We start from the raw sequence: 19,049 nt of genomic DNA, 5'->3' as shown, positions 1-19,049 counted from the left end.
AAAAAATTTGAATGAATTAAATCTATTCCATAACAGACCCTGGTATTCAATCTGCAATTCCCAAGGTGCACAATTTATAAAATGAATCTTTTTATAGTTTGTAAAGATGGCAGTGGAAAAGAAAGCATCTTTATTCTCAGGTAGCATTTAAACCCCATGAAAAATGTTGTGAGGAGTTGTGTTATTGTTGTAACACTGTCATTTGAGGTTGGCTTAGAGGGTCAGTGTGAAGTATTGTGGGACAGATGGGAGTTACGGGAGGAAAGAGTCCATTCCTTCAAAGGTGTCGTTGCTATAATTTCTAAAAAATTAAGAAAATTAAAATAATATTAGTATAACAACCTGCTGGCACAGGTTTCCAAGAGAGGTGGTAGATGCCCCATCCCTGAAAACATTCAAGGCCAGGTTAGATGGATCTCTGAGAAACCTGATCTAGTTGAAGATGTCCCTTCTCACTGCAAGGGGATTGTATTAGATGACCTTTAATGATCCCTTCCAACCCAAAGCATTCTATGATTTGACCATTTTCTCTTTCTAGATCCGTTTTAATCTTGGATTAATTTTGGAGCAGATTTTGAGATTATTTTACCCTAAACACTGAGACAGATTTTCTCTGTTAAAACCCTTTTTCCCGTACAGTGTTTTTTTTCCAGACCAAGTTCTTTGCGTAAGCAGTGGATTAAATATAAATAATACAGAACTTCAAGAAAATACTTGGTCATTTAGTCACTGGTGACTTGTCTGGATGAGATAATGAACTGGAAGGCTTACAGTTTTCTCAGAGGAATCTATGCCCATGCACAAAGTAGTTGTCCGTCCAAGAGCAGTTAAGTCTTGAGATGTTTTATCTTCCTGGTAAATCCCTGTGTATTTCCACTCATTAATGCCCATCACAATACTGGAAAGTGTGACTGCCCCTCCGGTTGCCCCAGTTTTGGTGGGAACATACTTCTCGATTACATCTTGAGGCCTTAGAAGAGAACAGGAAGAAAGGTAAGTATGGACTGTGAACTGACAGTTCAGGTATGGTGGTTCTTTTCCTCCCAAACCAAGTTTGGAAAATAGTATGTTTGGAAAAATAGTGGCATGCAGGAAGGGCATTTGGAAGGACCTGTAACACCACTCTGGGTTTCCGGCCTAGAGTTTCGAGGTTTCATATCCCAGCACTGTCTTCTAGAGCAGAGAAACAAGATGGGCAACCTCGCTGCTTAACATAGAAATGCAGTGTCTCATTTTATAATCTCTTCACTTTATTAGCTCTAGGGAGAAAGGGAATTATTCAGAGAGGAATTGTGTAAGTGCTGTCTTTGTCAAACATGTGCAAAAGGAGAAATAAACACTTAAAACAGCTGAAGGGCAAAGAAGGCACTGCCAAGAAAATGCTTATTGGAAAGAAGAAAATTAAATTTAAACCGAGTGCTACTAGTATTGCAAAAGAACAAGAAGCAGAACCTTCTTCTATACACAGCACAGGAGCCACAATGCAAAACCTGTGAAGGGAAAGGAGGGAAGGTGCCAGTACAACACAGGAGCATCACGGGCAGAGCCTCAGTGGGAGCACGGGTGTGGTGAGCCAAGCACGAGCCAGGACTGACTTGGGCAACCTCCACAACAGTGTGTCTTCCCACAGCCATGCCTCCATCTGCCAGCAGTGGGACCAGCCCTGTTGCTGGTACGTGCATGGGAGTTGCCTGCTCCCGTTGCCATCACTTGCTGGGGTTGCCCACACACCCACCTTCCAGCGTCCTACCCTCTGCTGCATCCCACCCTCTGTCAACACCCATAAATCAACACTGCAGAAAAAGGGAGTCTGATTAGAGCAGAACTGCCTTGCTCTGCTTTGCTGCTGAGTAGCAGGAGGACCCTTTCCTGTCTCCTAGAGCTGGTGCAGCTCCACAGTAAACATCATGCAGCCTCCAGCTGCGAGGAGCTCCTCTCAGGAGGGCACATCTGCACTTGCTTTACAGCCTAAAGTTTGCTCATCCCATCTGATTCCTGTCCTCCTGTACTACTCACAGTGATAAAGAACAGCCAAGACGTAGTTTGGCCCCACTGCTCCTTTTTTGTTACGATTACAAAATATCATCGTTTCTTGGTCGGCTGAAGGAACAGAGTGTTTAATTTCTCTCTCTTATTCTTTATGGAGATGGGCCTGAGCCATAACGTTTGGATCCAGCTCCTGCATTAAGCATTTTCAAATGTTTGGATGTAGCCATCCGGCTCATCCCTCTCTCCCCACGCCTCACCCAGGGCGCTGCCAGCCACATTTTGGATTTTGCAAAATCCCTGTAAATGGATAGAAAAAAGGAGAGGCAAAGCTCAAAAAAGGGAGGAAAAGCTAAGGAATGGACTGCAGAGAAAAGGCAAGGAAAAGGTTATTGTGTAGCTGGCACTGCCACTAATGTCAGAGAACACACCAGATCGGTCACAGGAGCGATCCCAGGAGATTTATGCCTGAGACTTTCCAGGGACCAGTCCCAGAGAAAGGCTTCTGCCTTTCGTAGTGTATCAGAGCTGCAAGATGAAGATAAGGATGAGATTTCATCAGGCACCAGCTGCAATCTAAAACACTCTGCAAACATATACATGTTAATAAAATAAATGTACATTTCAACCTCGTTATATGGCAAACTGGAGATTTAAATGAAGGGATCCTACAGGAGAGTATCAGGAGGTGGGAACAGGCTGGTCTCTCTTCACAATCCTAATTTTGCAAACAGCGCTTTAAAGTCTGCATCCAGTGGTAAACTGAGCACTCCAAGCTTTGCCCCCTCACTTATGTATGTCATATAATCAGGAAATGGAAATTATACAGTCTGCCTCTGGCTTCTGTAGCTAAGAAAAACACTGCCCAGAGTTACTGTAACAGAGCACAGAATTCCTTAGTAACCTGGAATGCGAATTAAATGAGATGGTTTCCCCTCTCTGATGATAGATATCTTGTATGAAGAAAAAACCCCTAATATCTGAGCACAGGATTATGTGCGAATTACTCTCTTAGTTGCACTTAAGTGTGTTTTAAGATGGTTCCAGTATCCCATTCAGACACTTACAACCAAAATGTAAACTCATATTTTTTCCCTTTTTCCCCCCCTGAAGTGAGTAGATATATTACTGCCTAGAGGCATGTAAATCTGTACAAATTTATTACTTTGTTCTAATTAAGTTTATTTGTTGATTTATCCATTTCACCTCCTTAAAGAAAACAGAGCTAAAAGCTCTTCAAAAGCTGTGTGATGACAGAGTCACCATTCTGTTTTAAAGTTTTTGGGGAATAAGTCAGTCCTGCCTCATCCCAACAGCAAAAGCGTCACACAGCAGACCCACACTTTGTCAGTACAAGCAAAATGGACATCTTTTAATTCCTCTCCTGAGCTCCATGATCTTATTTGGGGTGTGGGAGTGAAAGAAAGAGAGGAGATGGGGGTGTGAATGATCTACAGAACCCTGGCTCCCATCCTTCTTGTCTCTTGCAGTCTTCCTCCATCTGTGGGAAAGGAGGCTGATGAGTCTTCATTGACAGCTCTCACTGTCAAGTGTGACTTCAGGGGTGTGGGGGGGGGGCTCAGGCAACAGGGTGTGATCTCAGCTGTCTCCTTCCTTCCTTCCTTTTCCTCTGCTGGGACCCAGGACCTGATGTAAATCCAGTGACGTCAACAGGAGCCTGATCAAAGGGGCCTGGGTTAGAACCCAAGGGCATTCCCTCCAAGAGCTGTTTATGGCAAATCGATGTGACTTCAAGGAAGTGCCCTGCCTTCAAAATTAAACATAATCTAATTTTAAAAATCAGGTGGGGCAATGCTCTATTTAGGTCCTGATTCAGGAAATCACTGAGTAGTTATTTAACTTTAAGCATCTCATTAAGTTCTGTGCTATCCAGTATGAGACCAGAATACAAGTTCACACATCTTTGGTTTAAGTACATAATTAAAGGTAAGCATGTGGTTAAGTGTTTTGCTGCGTGGGGATGGAATTACTTGTATGCTTAGATGTTGTGCTGAACCAAGGAGACAGGGGCTGCTTTGTACTTGCTGAGTAGAGAGAACAGGGAGCCTGTACTATGCTGTCGCAGACTGAGGGGTGGAGTGGGCAAGACACTGCATAAGCTTGAGAAACATCACTGATTTGTGAGGAAATTAGTGGAACTTCGGGACCTGCTGCAGAAATATTTATAGGAATAGGGAAATCTGTGTGTGCCTCATCAGTCTGCGCTACTTCTGCAGGCCTTTCCTCATCTGGCTTTTCCTCCATCTCATAGAATCACAGCACTAGGTAACCATCTAGTCTAATCTCCCTGCTTCAGCAGGGTCCCCTAGAGTGTGTTACTTAGGGTTGTGTCCAGGGGGCTTTTGAATATCTCCAGTGAGGGAGACTCCACAACTTCTCTGGGCAACCTGTTCCAGTGCTCAGTTACCCCCACAGTAAAGTTCTTCCTCATATTCAGGTGGAACTTCCTGTGCATCAGTTTCCGACCGTTGCCTCTTATCCTATTGCTGGGCACCACCAAGAGGAGCCTGGCTCCATCCTCTTTACATCTTTTCTTCAGATACTTAGATACATTGATAAGGTCCCCTCTCAGTCTTCTCTTCTCCAGGCTAAACTCCATTTACCTTTCCAGAGGGGTCTTGGTGGAATACGTAAGAAAAGTGAATGTGAAAACAAAACAAGATGGAAAAGCATCCAAAATATTTTTAGGAGCTTGTAGACTGTTGAATATTGCATTCCTGCTGCAAGGTGAGCAGAAAGGAAAGTCCTTAGTTTTCCTTACTTCAGGTGTTCCTTGAGTTTTGTTGCTCAGATAAAGTGCCTGGTAGTTGAGTGACACTATATAGGAACTATAAGCGAGAGCAAACAGGATATTTTCCAAATGCACCGTGTCGTGGAGCAGTGCAGCGGGGATGCGGGGCGATGGATGGGTGGATGGATGAGGCGCTGGTGCCACCTGCTGTCCCACTGCTTCCCCCTTGGCCATAGGGATTTCGGCAAATAGAGCTTTCCCTGCTCTCTCACGAGCTCCATCTTTCTCTTATCTTTAAGTCTCCAGGAGTAGAAACATCTCTTATCGTTTTGCCTTTTCGGTTTGAAATTCTCAAATCGATCTCCACGTCTTTCCAAGCAAAAGATGCTCAAAACCAGGCTTACCAGGGTATTATTGCCATTGATATTCGTGAGTTATATGCTACAATTAATATTTTGTTTAACTGCACCCTCATTTACCCCAAAACACCCTAAGCATTGAAAAAGCAATCCATTTCTCTGGTTTTCAAAATCTAAGAAAAAAAACTACAGCAGTGTTTGTTCTTTCTGCAAAAAATTTGCGGATGGATATTTATCCTGATACTCCATGTCCTTCCCTGGAAAAAACCTCCATGATTAACCTTTACAAACTCAAACTGGTTGATAAATTTAGGGGCACACCAACCCCTCTGTCATCCTCAGGGTAGGCTGAGGGAACAGACCCAACCCTGCAAGGTTCAGGTCCCAGGTTCCGAATTCCAAACAAGGGGAAGGAAGAAAGGGAGGGAGACCAAACCACCGCTGCATCAGTGAGCACTGGAGATTTAGACAGGCTTTTGGAAAAAAAATGCACATTCAAAACATTTAATGTAGTATACCAACAGGACAGGACTACACACACAGGGAGCTCATTCCCAGTCTGACACCCAGCTTAGTGTCCAAAGGCACTTCCCTTCAAATGCTGTGTAGTCAGATTTATTAGGCAGCTTTATGGACTGATACTTCCTCACATTTTACTAGTTTGATTAATTCAGCTGGCACCTCTGATCTTGCTTCCACTACTAACATTTTCTCTTGAATGGAATGACTCTGTAGTCTCACCATTCATGTGTTTGAGTCAGATTTTACATCAAAGATGTCCTGGGTTTTATACTGTCAGAAGCAATTTTGTCCCAGAAGAATGAAGATTGTGATTATCCCAGGAGGAAAGCTGTCAACTCAGCTCTGTGTAGAAAAACTGCTGTCTACAAAAGCTTATATTGGACACCCTCTGGCAGACTGCCCTCTTAAAAAAAAAAAAGTCCACTGTTACCTACATGAAAGACTTTTTCTAAGAGCATTTTTGTGTTTGCTGACTTGGTTCGGACAGCGAATTCAAATGAGACAAAAGAGAAGTATGTCTTTCCATTATAAGCACTCATTTTTCAGGGCAATGTATAGAAGAGAGATAAAGGGGAACATAAGGGAGTGGCAAGTGCTGAGCTTTGATGATGCTCTGTGTCTCAATTAGATCCAAAATTCTGCTACATCACACAGTGCGGGCTCTCTATAGGCCTCAAAGGCTGCTCTAAACACAGGGGTTCTCTTCACCACACTATAAAAATCAGCTTCGTGTCCAACTGAGCCAATGTGGTCATCCAGGAACCTGAATGCCAAGGGAATTTCATATGGTCCAAGGATCATTTCCTTTTTCTTCTGATTTCCAGAAGTACCCCCGAAGAAATCACTGCCAATGAGCAAAGTTGGCATGACCATATTGACATGAGATCTAGGAACTGAACCAGGTGCAAACCCCCCCATCCCCATCCCCAAAGTAAGACTGAAGGACAAAGATTTTGATTTAATGAGGCACTTGAGCAAAACCTTAATATCCACTGATTCCAAGAGAACCCCAGTAAAGCTTAGAGTGCAATATATGTTCAAGTGGTTTACTGATTCTAGGCTTGGTTACACAAAAAAACAGATAACAAAGACTTTATGAAGGAAAGAAGAAATCTAAGTGCCAAAGCCAAAAGAAAATAGCTATTTTGAAAATTCTACAGTATGAAAACTAGAGGCTGTCATTCTGTTCAGAAACACAGGTTTCTCCCTTTAAATTCATGCCTCCCAGGCTTAATCTAATATGGTGGTATTTTGTATAACTTCAAAAAAAAGCCTACTTAGAAAAATGACAGGATGGGGTACATTTCTATTACTGGAAATGGAATTTTAAGCACTGAGTTTTATCTTGTCAGTTTAGCTCAGCAGTGATGTGAGCTCGCAAGGGGTGAAGTGGATCACTAATTGCCAGAAAGCACGACAATAAACTGATAAGCACAGAAGCTAAGAGTCTTTTAGATGAGAGATGTTCCAGGAAAGGGGGGACTGTTTGAACAGGTACTTTTTCTCTGCGGATTGGCTTCTCCCACAGTTCAGCTGTGTTTGCCTCACTTTTGTTCTCTGATCCCAAAAGGAGCACAGTGGGTGTTGTTTGGGCCAAATCAGGAAGACAGGTATATACCTGTACACACCTTGCTGCCAATGCCAGCTCCACCCTGCAAATCTTGCAGCTCTGTTTATGCTACATTTTTCCATGGCTCCAGACAGCCACAATTTTAATTGGACTGGTTGATTGTTTTTTTAACCCTTTTTTATTTATTTTATTTCATTTTATGATGCTAATCTTGGCACTGGAGGACTCCTCTAATTCAAATTACAATATCAAAATACACATCAGCTAATATAACAAATGGCCATTCACCTAAAATTAGGCAACCTACCATAAACAATAAGCCAAATTAAACCCACGCTTCTCCTTTCTTCCTTTTGGCCTGACCTGCTTCCCAAACATCTAAGCAAGAGGGAAGGTTAACAGATGCAGAAAGGTGAGAGGGGGAAGTACCAACCCTGCCCTGGGCTTTCAAGCCTTGTGATGCATTTTCCTCTTCACCAAGGGAGTGCAACAGAGGAGGAAAAAACCCCCAAACCTTGGCCAGCTGTGAAAAGGAAATCCCAAAAGTGGGAAGGGACTATTCAGATGCAAGTTTTTCCTTCTGAAGAGTTGCCATCACTGTGAGGAGAAAAAGAAAAGCAAAGGAAAGGAGAGAGGGACTGGCCCCATTTTAGGTGCTTTGTTGTTTATGATGCCTCCTGGAGCTTCCCCCACACCCCCAGTCCTCAGCTGTTAGAAATAACAGCAGCAAAGGAATAACAAAAGGATTTCAGGAGCACATGAAAACTCTAACTCCCTCAGGAGAGAGACTGGGTCTTAAACTTGTCCTGGAAAGTACCCTCAAGACTTGGGCTGGTCTATCCAAGGGGTGCACAGGCAACGTTTGAGCCTGGGCATGTCAGCATCAAGCAGAGTAGAGGTGTTTTGCTCCCAGGTTTAGGTAAAAGTTTCCCTCATTCCCATTTGCTTAAATGGTTATTTATGAATTAGTCAGCTGGATTTATGGCACACAGCATCTCATAAATTCCCCCAGATCCCACTGGACCACTCCATAAAATACTTACATACGCTACCGACTGTCAGAATAAGAAACGGTTTCCAAACAGCCTGAACTCTGGGTATCCCTGAAATAACCCAAAGTGAGTTTTGTGGAAGTCCTCCCAGCTTCAGCTGTTGTGTCAGCAGGGGAGCTTACTGCTGCCCAATGTACGACACCAAGTATTGTGTTTCCCGTTCTACCTGTATGGTTTACACTCTGAAGGAAAAAAAGTGCAAAATAAAAGTGCCAGACAAAACTTTAAAAGCATTTTTGTTTAAGGTAATTATGATGTCTATTTATGCCTATTAAATTACAAAGATTAATATTAAAGAACGCACAAAAACTGCCAGAAGGCAACACCTGAACCACGTATGCTCAACGCCTGTGCTGTTTCTAAAGTAACTGCTCACTCACCTCCTCAGAGCTGCCTAGATAATTGCAACTTTTTTGTCTAGAGTTCATTTGAGATGAAGAAAGCAGGGATTTCCTATTCCCCAGCCTGGGAATGCTTGGTGGACTTTGATCCATGGTTTACACACTGTTCCTTTGATAATTCCTTACAGTACAGTGGGATTTTGTTCACCTAAGTGTGGTGGGATGTTTGCTGTAACCACGGCTGTGCCAGCTTTTCCTTCTGAATCTTGCACACACAGAATTGCCAGAGCTTTCCTGAGTCCAAAATAATCATAGACAAACAGAAGTGTGTTTTAATATTTCTGTTACTTGGGCATACCTGTGCTATATAGCTCCTGAGGGCAGCAGTAGCACTGACAGTAGCACATCATAATTTTCTTTTCAAATTTATTCAAAGCTTTGTGGTGTTTCCTCAGAGTTTCAGCTCAGAAATCATACTATGGAGTGAGTATCAAAAGGACCTCTACAGACTACTTGGATTTTTTGTAAGTAAAGAACACATTATCTTCAACTCTAAGGAAATAACAAAAAATAAATTTTATGAGGGCAGTTAAACTGATAGCTAGATCTTTGCTGGCTTATGCTGAATTAAGGCAAAGGTTGGTAAGAACAAATGAGTGATCTGGATATTATGGAATTCCAAAATGATTTTTTTCTATAAAACAAACCTCTTGTGAAAATAGTTCATATTAGACTATATTAAACCTATTTATAGTGATGTTCATGACCTGTCTCAAAGAGAAGTAGAAATGACGTAAGTGGGACTACGTTTCAAATGCTGCTCATTGATGTGATTGACCTGTAAGAGATGCTAGAGACCCTCCCCAGTTCTGCAACTTATAGCTGATTGACTTCTACTGCCAAACATATGAGAGGACATGGCCTCAGGCTGCACTAGGGGAGGTTCAGGTTGGACATCAAGAAGAATTTCTTTGAGGAAAGGGTTGTCAAGTATTGGAATGGACTGCCCAGGGAGGTGGTGGAGTCACCATCCCTGGAGATGTTCAAGAAACAACTGGACATGTCGCTTAGTGCTGCGGTCTAGTTGACAATGTGGTGATCTTGGGTTGGACTCTATGACCTTGGAGGTCTTTTCCAGCCTAAATGATTCTATGATTCTATACTCAGCCCTCAAGCATACGTTGGCAGCCATTTGAGTCTGTAAGACAGACAGTGAGGATCTCTATTCTAACATGTTCTAAGCCTCTCAGTTCCAACCTCAAGGAAAACTGATAATTTTGTCTGTTTTAAAGAAACTGACAAAAAAGTGTTTTTGAGGAATAATGCTGATTTTTTGAATGTTATTAACAGCTTCTGTTAATAACAGAAAGAAGAAGAGAGAAACTTGGCATCTTCTGTCCCTCTGCTTGAGCTGGAAACCTCAGTTATGAAAATAGGATGGATAATAAATAGCTCTATCCAAGTCTCATGTGGACTAACATGATTAAAAAGATAGCATATCACTCAGCACGTTTCTTTGGTTCGTCATTAACGTATGGTTGGTACAGTGCTTTATTAAAATACCAGAACCTCATATCCTGCTGGAACTATCGATTAAATCTGCCTGGTGTTCACTTGTGTGGAGCTACTCATACTTTACATCACAGGTACAGGAAGAACAGTTGGATTTTCCACACATTTCTGGAGGCAATAAGAAAACCCAGGCTGTCTGGTATTTGCTATAAAACTCTAGCCAGAGTTTTCGGGTTCTACATCTGTTCTCTGGCACTGAATAACACTTACCAATGCTTTTACAGGCTGCAGGTATGTCTGTTTGTGAGGGAATATCATGTTTAACTTCCCCAGCAGGATCTTTTCCTTGAATTTGCCCTTGATCTGCAGTTGTGGCCAAGCAGATGCAGCAACACAAGGATGAAATAAAGGAAGAGTGGAAGGATTGGTGTTGGGTGGGCCAGGGGATTAATAAAGGCACTAAGCTGAGGTTCCCCCTTGCAACACAAGTTCCATAGCCTTCACTGTTAAAACAATGAAGTGGGTATTATACACATCTTTAACAGCTTCCACAAGTCCAAGCTTCACAGAAGTCTTCAAAATGGGAAATGGATTAGACCCCATTGGAAGGTTCTTGAAAGCCACTCTGCTCTACAGCTGGGAGAGTTGACTGAGGGGCCAGCCCTTGCATACAACCTGCAAAAGAGCAGTAAACGTGGGCCAGGAGTTTAGATCTTACCAGGAAGAAATCACTTGCATCTGACAGCCATCTCACATAATTTGACTTGCTGCCTTGGGGAATGACTTTGGATCTTGGCAGTCATTGAGCACAGGACACAAATACAGGAGTCCTACAGCTACTACCACTTTTTTGCTACAAAAAGCCAACAGAAAACACCAAGGGTCAGTCAGAGTCCTCTCACACAAGGACATGGTCATGTATGAGTTGAGCCTGGACATGGCATTGATACCTGAAGGGTTTTGCCCATGGGTGGTGCAAGGAATGGTGGCAAAGCACACACTTAAAGGCACCAAGATGTGAAGAAGTGTAGAGGTCTAAAAATTCTTGGGGCAAACCAAGGGCTTTCCATGGAGAAGTGAGCAGGGCTTTTCCTCAACAACTTGACAGAGCAATGCTTACACAGCCAGTGAGGTCCCATCGAACGCAAAGCCCATAAGCTTTTCAAACAAGTTATCAGGAAGAAGAAAATAAATTACGTGCTTACTTTCAAGTTGTGTAAAAATAAAGGTTCCTGTATTGTTTCTGTCATGAAGAGCTCTCTTATAGGATTTCAATCCAAGTTTTGCCAGCAGTAACTAATTCTACATTCCAGAGATGCAAACAGCTCCTTCCTCATACCCTCCCCTACCTTATGACTTCTACCTGCAGATAGGAAAAAACCACCCCAAAACCTCAAATGCTTGTTTCAAGACTGTCATCAGTTTGCAGTTTTTCTCCCTATCAGCTGACCAGGTAAGCTAGAAATTATAGAACTCTTATGGAAGATTATACTTTTAGCCCTTCAGAGTGGGGAGGTATGTAACCTTTCTTTCAAGCATCCCTCTGTCACCTTCCCACCCTCTCCCTGAGGCTCATTCCAGCTTGTTCACAAATCAGAGGTAACTGACAGCAGCAAATCAGATGCCATAAATCACTCAGGAAATGCTGCAGCAGGGAAGGTGAGGGTGCACTGCCGCTGTGTGAACTGGAGGTCACCAAGATGTTCCTCATGGCTCTCTTACAGAACCCATTCCCCTCTCAGGCTTGGGCCCACATTTAAGACATCCACCATTGCCATGAGGGAAACCTCATGTGTCTGAAGGGTCAAAATTTGGGGCTTACCAGCATCACCTTTAAGAATCAAATCTTGACTTGATCCTCTCTGATGCTTGTCTTCTTGAGACGTGGCCACTTATTATTGTGCTTCAGAACAGATTTTATTACCTTTAAGAATTAAATCCTGACTTAATTCTCTGATTCTAATCTCCTCAAAATAAGGGCACTTATTAGTACACTTCAGAACAGATTTTGACACTGTGAATGTTGGTTTATAGCTCCAAGAGAGAGAGGGAATTGCACCATTCTGCATTACCGTGAGTTTTTTTACACAGTGGCTGAAGCACAGCACACAGGTAGGATTTAATAACACCTGCCATGCTGACATTAATGGGAACTATGAGCATAAACCCACAGAGACAGGAAAAACAGTGCTGAACCCATAAATTAGAACAAAGTGGTAAGCAGGAGAAATCTCCAAAGCACTGTTAAATGGCTGTTTACTGACTGGAGCCCCTCAGTGAAATGATCTGCTTCAACGGGTCACTAAATTACCAAAAATGGGGTGTGGGTTAAAGCTGAATATCTTAACACCATTGTTAACATCAAAGAGTTTTCATTTTGCCAGAAAAGACCCCTCAGCACCTGCAGAATGACGTCAAAACAAATTAAGTGGTTGCCACTATACTGTCATTAACCAAATTCTAGGCCTTTATGCTGTATAAAAACTTGACAGACCAATTTTTGTTGGAGAAAACACTTTCCCCGCTCTAAGTACTTCACTTTAATGAGTGATAGTTTCTGCTCAGAGTATTCAAAAGGTACATGGATAGAGGTGCTGAAGTGTAACTATGGAGGTGAATTTTCTCCTAGATACTCACCTTTTCAAATTGTGTTGAAAACCTAGAAACGGAAGAAAAACCACCCTGAAAAACCCTAACCTCATGTCTGCAAAGTTTTGGCGCTTGAAAATGCTTTGCAAGTTGAAAGTAACACAAAATCCTACTGAATGCTATTAAAAAGATGAAGCTTTTAGATAGCCCTAGAACCAGGAGAATAGAAAGGAATTTAAGCCAAGAAACCAAGCAAAATTAAGAACTCATGACATGCTCCCAATAATATAGCAAGCTTAAATTAATTTTTTGTCTTATTTCTTATTCTAACCTGTGTAACTTTGTTTTAGGACCCGATAAATAATTTTCAAAGGATGCTTAACCACCTCTGAAAACTGCCCTTGTGGAATACACGCTGCCAAATAAGATACACAGCATGATGAAAATACCAAGTTTTTATAAACTTTGGTTTACAAACACAAGATATGGAAATGCTTGATATGGGATCACGCAGTATTACTTAATTGAAGATAATTACCAAAATCCTACACCATGAATTCAAGTCATTCATGAACTCAGCACATTCGCTTCTTCTTCAAGAGTTCTCTATCTGACTAATTAACAGAACTGGGAGAAAAAACTTTAAACAACTTCCTGGGGATTAAAACAAGCCACAGAGACACCAGATAAAGGCTATTTTTCTTTCGAACGTATCAGAATGACTTCATCCTGCATTGTCAGGGTGGGTGTTAAAGCACATTTCCCTCTCAAATTGAGGAATTCACCCAGAATGAGGCTGATTTTGGTTCTAATGCTATGGCCAAGTGAATATTTTCTTTTTCATTATTTCTATTTCTGCTTTAGGTGAAGATCAGATGTCAAAATACTACAATACCAAGTGAGAAGCTGTTGTATTATACTCAGAAGTGATTAATGCAAGGAAGTGTTTAAAATCTCTTACTGGATTTCCCCAAATGAGGAATATTTTCTCTGTTAAAGACCATGAGAAACCACACTAACATTTTTATCCTTTTTATCTCTTGCTAACACATACAGATTTAGAAAGAGTCATATAAAGCTGAATATCCGAAGCTATGATGGAATGTTCCATTCTGCTGAAACAACAGCAAAAAGAGATCAAAGCTTTAGAGTCCAGTGAGAAGAAAGCTCTAGGAAGTTCAGCAGCAACCATATAGTTATTTTTAGTCCCTGTGTTTCACTAGTTCCTTCCTGATCCCTTTCTGTTCTCACACCTACGCAGAGGAGATGGTATCCCATATCCTGGAGCAAATGTAGTAATGAGTAAGGAGTTACTAGTTCACCCTTAAAACTATGCTCTCACGCAAGTACATATGTCATTCATTTCTATGCTGCTCTCATGAGACCAACAGAAAAATTCCAATGTCAATGGCAAGGGAGACGTATGACAGATTTCCATGAAAAATATCATCCTCCTCTGCTCTCCAAGTTTAGCAATCCTGGTTTGGATGTGTGGTACATAGATTTTTTTGGAATGTATTCATGTGAAGCAGGGGCACTCAGCAAGAGGGTAGTATTCTTCATTTTCTATAATTGATTAGCGTCATTTTAGGGAGCCTGGTACCTGACCAATTGGACTGTCTTCTTCATAGACAATCTACCCTCCCAATCTAGTACTCTCGTACTGCAGTATTTTCTCAGTTGTCCATCTTTAATTGTAATGGCTGTAGCTTAATTCCTAATACTAGTTTCCCCCCATGAGTCCTTCTATGGTTTCTTGTCCTTGATCAGACATTTCACTGGCTAAACCCTGCATTGCAGGTCTGAAAATTTTTGCAGTTCTTACCTGCTCTTGCCTCCTTAAGTAGCTGCTGATTACGCTAATCTCTAAATATAACTCCAGGGAAAAATGAAGCTGTTTCAAAGGAATTAAATCTGGGGAGCCTTCAGTCTTTTGAATTTGAGATACTCAGTTTCCAATCAGAGCATAACATTAGTTGGAAACTGCTTTCTAGCCTTATTGTGTACAGGAAGCTATTGGCACCACCAGAACAGCACAAAATATTACCCTTGTATTGGGAACCTGTTTGACATGCCATTTTCTTTGTTGATATTTGAAGTACTGCCCAATTTTCTGCTAAATGTTAATCTCAAGGTGATTAAAGCCAAGGAAATGGAGAGGAGGGAAAGTAGAAATTTACTTACAAACCCTAAACATGGTTATAGGCTATCTACTCTTTCTGCTGCTGGTCAGCTTGAGTTTCCATCATATTTTCTGTGTTGGAGGAATTTTGACAGGTTTATGTGTGACACCAGGTTACCCTGCAAAATGGAAAGCCTGTAATTAGATGCTGTGCCATCAGGTTCCTCCCACTGGCAACCTTAAATCTGCCATCGGGAAAACACCCTCAGGGAGGCCAGTGCCTCTACAGGCCACTCACCTGTCACCTGTGGGATGTACCTGAACACAGCTGCCTCTGTGAAGGACCTGCCCCCAAATCCATGGGATGGCTACAGACAAAGCAAATATTTGTCCTCCCACACTGCTGCAACACTGAACTTGGGAAAAGCATTTTCTGCAGCAGCAAAAAGCAAGCAGAAGAATCTGATCCAAATCTACCACCTTCAAAGCCACCAGCAGGACCCCTCCTGTACTGCACGAGGGGACAGCTATACCTCTTACACTTCAACGGGTTACAGGATGTTTTCAATTGCTTTGAAAAGAGTTTAGTCAAAAGCTGGGTTATTGTTTGAATGAAACACACTTAACCTGTTTGTGCTGCTGTGCTTACCATCAGGTAGCTGCTGGTTTTCATTTGAAGAAAAAGCAGTACCTGAAATAGCTGAAACTATACAAACTGAAAGGCAGGCATAACAATAAAATACAGTAAAGCTTGAGGAGCATGAGACAAGATGGACCACGCTGAAGAAATTTGTTGAAAATTTTTTCCATCTGAAGTCATTAAAACATTTTGTTATTTCTTAAATGTCATCTACAAATGAAGATGCCTTACATAAGAGAGAGGTATTGCTAAATACCCAAACACGTGCACCAGCCACGTGACTGCCATAAAACTTCAAAGGTGGCTGCCTAACTAAAACGCTAATGTTTTTAATAATGTATTTCTTGGAACTGCTTTTTATGTGCTCAGATATACATAGATGTTTACTTCTCAGATAACAGAGTGCAAAAGGAGAAGACAAGCCTATTCCATGAGCATCATGTGCACATCACTGTTGGATACAGTAGTGAGCAAGGAAAAAACACTCTCAGAGGGACAGGAAGGGATTTGCATTTGTAGATCCCAGTTAAAGGTGAGGTACCATAGTTGTCCTAAGTTTCTTGGACAAGTATTGATCACTTTAGCAAGGGGGAAGAGAACCTAAACCCCAAAGTCTCCAGAAATTAAGTATTTCTCTGCATTTTCAGAGCTGTTTCGCAGGAATAATTTCTTCTGCATCTTTCTTAATTGTAATAGGTGCCTTCTTAATCATAACAGAAACAACAGTCGGTACCACGTTGCAGCCATGGTTTGGATTTGAGTATCTAACTACACTTCATCTTATGGTGTTCAGTTGTTGAGACCCCACAGCTCAGTTGCTTTAACTGTGGAATCTCATGCAATATTACCTTGCAACATCACAGAATCTGCTTTAGAGAACAGTAAAATCCTTGGAGATGCAGGTTGACTGTAAAAGTCATACATATATGTAAAATATGTACGGTAAATATGTTATTTTTATTATAGAGGAAAGGCAGCATTTTAAGAAACTAGTACCCAAATTCTTTGAAGAAAAGCCGGCCATTTGAGTCTTTGGATATTTCAATATCCAATACACAAACACAGAAATTAAATAGTAACATAATTTGAAGGTGACCATTGAGACTGACAAACATCCATGCTTAAGTTTATAACTTTCACTCCTTTGTTGAAATATCTTACGACCAAAAAAGCGTAAATGAAATAAAGTCACTAGTTCCAGTCTAATCTTTCCTTAGAACTCAATCTATGAAACATCCTTTGTCAGAATTATTGCAAGGGTCGATTTGGCAGCTTCCATTCTCTCCCAGCAATAAACCAAGCAGGGGATTGGATTACCAAGACCTGCCAAGAAGTTTTGCCAAAGTGTGAGAAGCAACACAAACGATTACCAGTTACCAACCTTGTGGGGCGTTTGGCAGCTGGAACCCACGACCTCTATTTTGCAAAAGCCTGAGCCACAGGAAAGTGACAGGAATGCAGAGACCATGAAAATCTGGGTATGGACAAGTCTGAGACAGGGAAATTCAAGAGGAGGGAAAATTACAAAAATAATTGAATGCTTTGTCTGTCATAGGAAACTCTACCCCGATGTCTAGAATGGGCTGTCACTTGATTAAGAGCTTAGGAGACTGCACAGAGCTGGCTGAAGTCTGTTGTCATCCAACACAGAAATCCTGGTCTCCCCTGAACACAGAATTTGAAGGCTTTCCCATTTTAAAACAAACACCTACACAACTCTGATTTTTGAGGTTAGTAATTTTCAGTGAAAAATCTGAAAAAACCCCAGACTTTCAAAAAATGTGAAAACCATTTTTTGCAGTGTGTGGATCTTGCAGAATATTTTTTTTGTGCAGCTACATAGTAAAAAGAGTATCCTAGCAGTGTGCCCATATGGCTTCTTAAGAGCATTCCTGTTCTTTGGCTCAATCACCACTGATGCATTTCATTGCAGCATGAAGGCTGGAATAAAACCCCTGGGAATGTGCCAAGGTTAACGTGCAGTGAGCTGAGGGAAGGTTCACACTGCTGGGATGAGGTATTGATGTAGGACATCTAGGAAAATTCCTTTCATCCTGCCCTATCAAGGGAGAGGACTCCACACTTTGCTCCCTCATCTTTGTCCCATGTCCCATACTTAGTTCTGGCAGGTTATCTTCTGCTTTTTGCCCTTTGGGCAGAATCATTCTGCTGTCAAAAGACGCTTGCAGCATGTAGCTTTTTTATTCAAACACCTCTTTGTGGAGTTACTGCTCCCATGCCATTTGAGGGGGAGAATAGTCCTCCAAAATACCTACAAAAATAAAAAAACCCAACAAACCACAACTGCTTTGCTGGTTTGTTTTTTTTTTTTTCTTTTCTTTTTTTCTGAACTCCTTGAATTCCATCCTAGGGACATCACAATAGTTTTTAAGATTCCTCTTGATTAAGAATCACAAATCCAGTGATTGACTTAGGGTTTTCACTTTGATGGCTTTTATTAACACCTGCATTCCTGTCACTTTCCTGTGGCTCAGGCTTCGAGATGACTGCCTTGCCAAAGGAATCGAAAAGGTAGATGGTGCTGGATTCCCTTAAGGACACACAGTTTCTTCGTTTTATTACCTTGGTAGTAAGTTTACCTCAAAAAAAGTACTTCTGTGCCACCTAGTGGTGTCATAGTTTAGTGACATAATTATTTAACACTTCATTGCCAAACCACCAAGTTCAAATGCAGTCCGAGGTGTTATGGAATTTTCATATCGTTTGTGTTTCAGTGTGTCCAGGTCAGGACAGGAGCATCAGCCAGGTGGGACCTCAGCCTGCCAAGCTCTGTGTGCAGCCCCAGTGTCCACAAAGCACTGTAGAATCGGCATCAGCTCAGTCAGAAACCATCTCGGACAAGATTTTTCATCAAAAATCTAGCAAATTCTAGCCTTTGCTGGTGAGAAAACCCTCTTTACTCCTTTTCCTCTCACCTGCACACACTGTTCAGGTGAGTCACGGTGCCTCAGGTTCAGTCTTCTCCAGGTACTTTAGTGAAACATGCAGGGGGGTCTGCAGGTTTTCCATGCTTCACTTCCAAAATTTACTTCCAAAAATGAATTTGTCAATTGTTCTGGAATACTCTATGCAACCAGAAGACACTGTCCTGCCCTTATGAGAGCCTATCCAAGGGAAGGGTTAATAAACCAGTCCAAATACTACTGAATTCTAGCAAGAGTCCTCTCTTGAGTGCACTGTTGGGTCTTTTTAAAGGTGCAGTGTGAAAAATTACTCCGAATGAATAAATGCCATATTTCACTTGAAACCCGCATTCGCTTGCTTTTAATGAGAACAGTGAACTCTCCCTTACATGGCAAGGTTTACTGATTTCCGTGAAACCTCTGCCAGCCAGACTTCGTCATGACTTGGTGTTACCTTCTCAAGTACTGCAGCAGCCCTGCAACAGCCATCCAGAACATGATGTAGTTTTACCTCTGCAGCTTGTGCAAGGAAAGAGTGCCTTTAAGCCAGATGGCAGCTAGGAGAGTTGAAGTGAATATAACCTAGTCTGGAGCTGTGCAATGTGAAAAGCATTAAGGCACTACCTCGAAATGTGCAACTCCTGTCCCTGTCCCCAGTGACCAGACCCCACTAGATGGCA

At 41.8% G+C, this 19,049-nt stretch overlaps 1 long non-coding RNA gene across 2 annotated transcripts in view; it reads left to right on the top strand.

The window, feature by feature from the left end:
* Positions 1-18,685, top strand: part of LOC116786396 — a 116,699-nt gene extending 98,014 nt beyond the window's left edge. For both annotated transcript variants that reach the window (XR_004356913.1, XR_004356914.1), the window contains 2 exons: positions 17,001-17,175; positions 18,181-18,685. This is a non-coding gene — a long non-coding RNA (uncharacterized LOC116786396). The remainder of the gene's footprint in view (positions 1-17,000; positions 17,176-18,180) is intronic.
* The last annotated feature ends 364 nt before the right edge of the window (positions 18,686-19,049 follow it).

This window comes from Chiroxiphia lanceolata, chromosome 4, assembly GCF_009829145.1.
Source record: "Chiroxiphia lanceolata isolate bChiLan1 chromosome 4, bChiLan1.pri, whole genome shotgun sequence".
NCBI classification, from domain to species: domain Eukaryota; kingdom Metazoa; phylum Chordata; class Aves; order Passeriformes; family Pipridae; genus Chiroxiphia; species Chiroxiphia lanceolata.
This window is presented reverse-complemented; position numbering and strand designations above follow the sequence as displayed.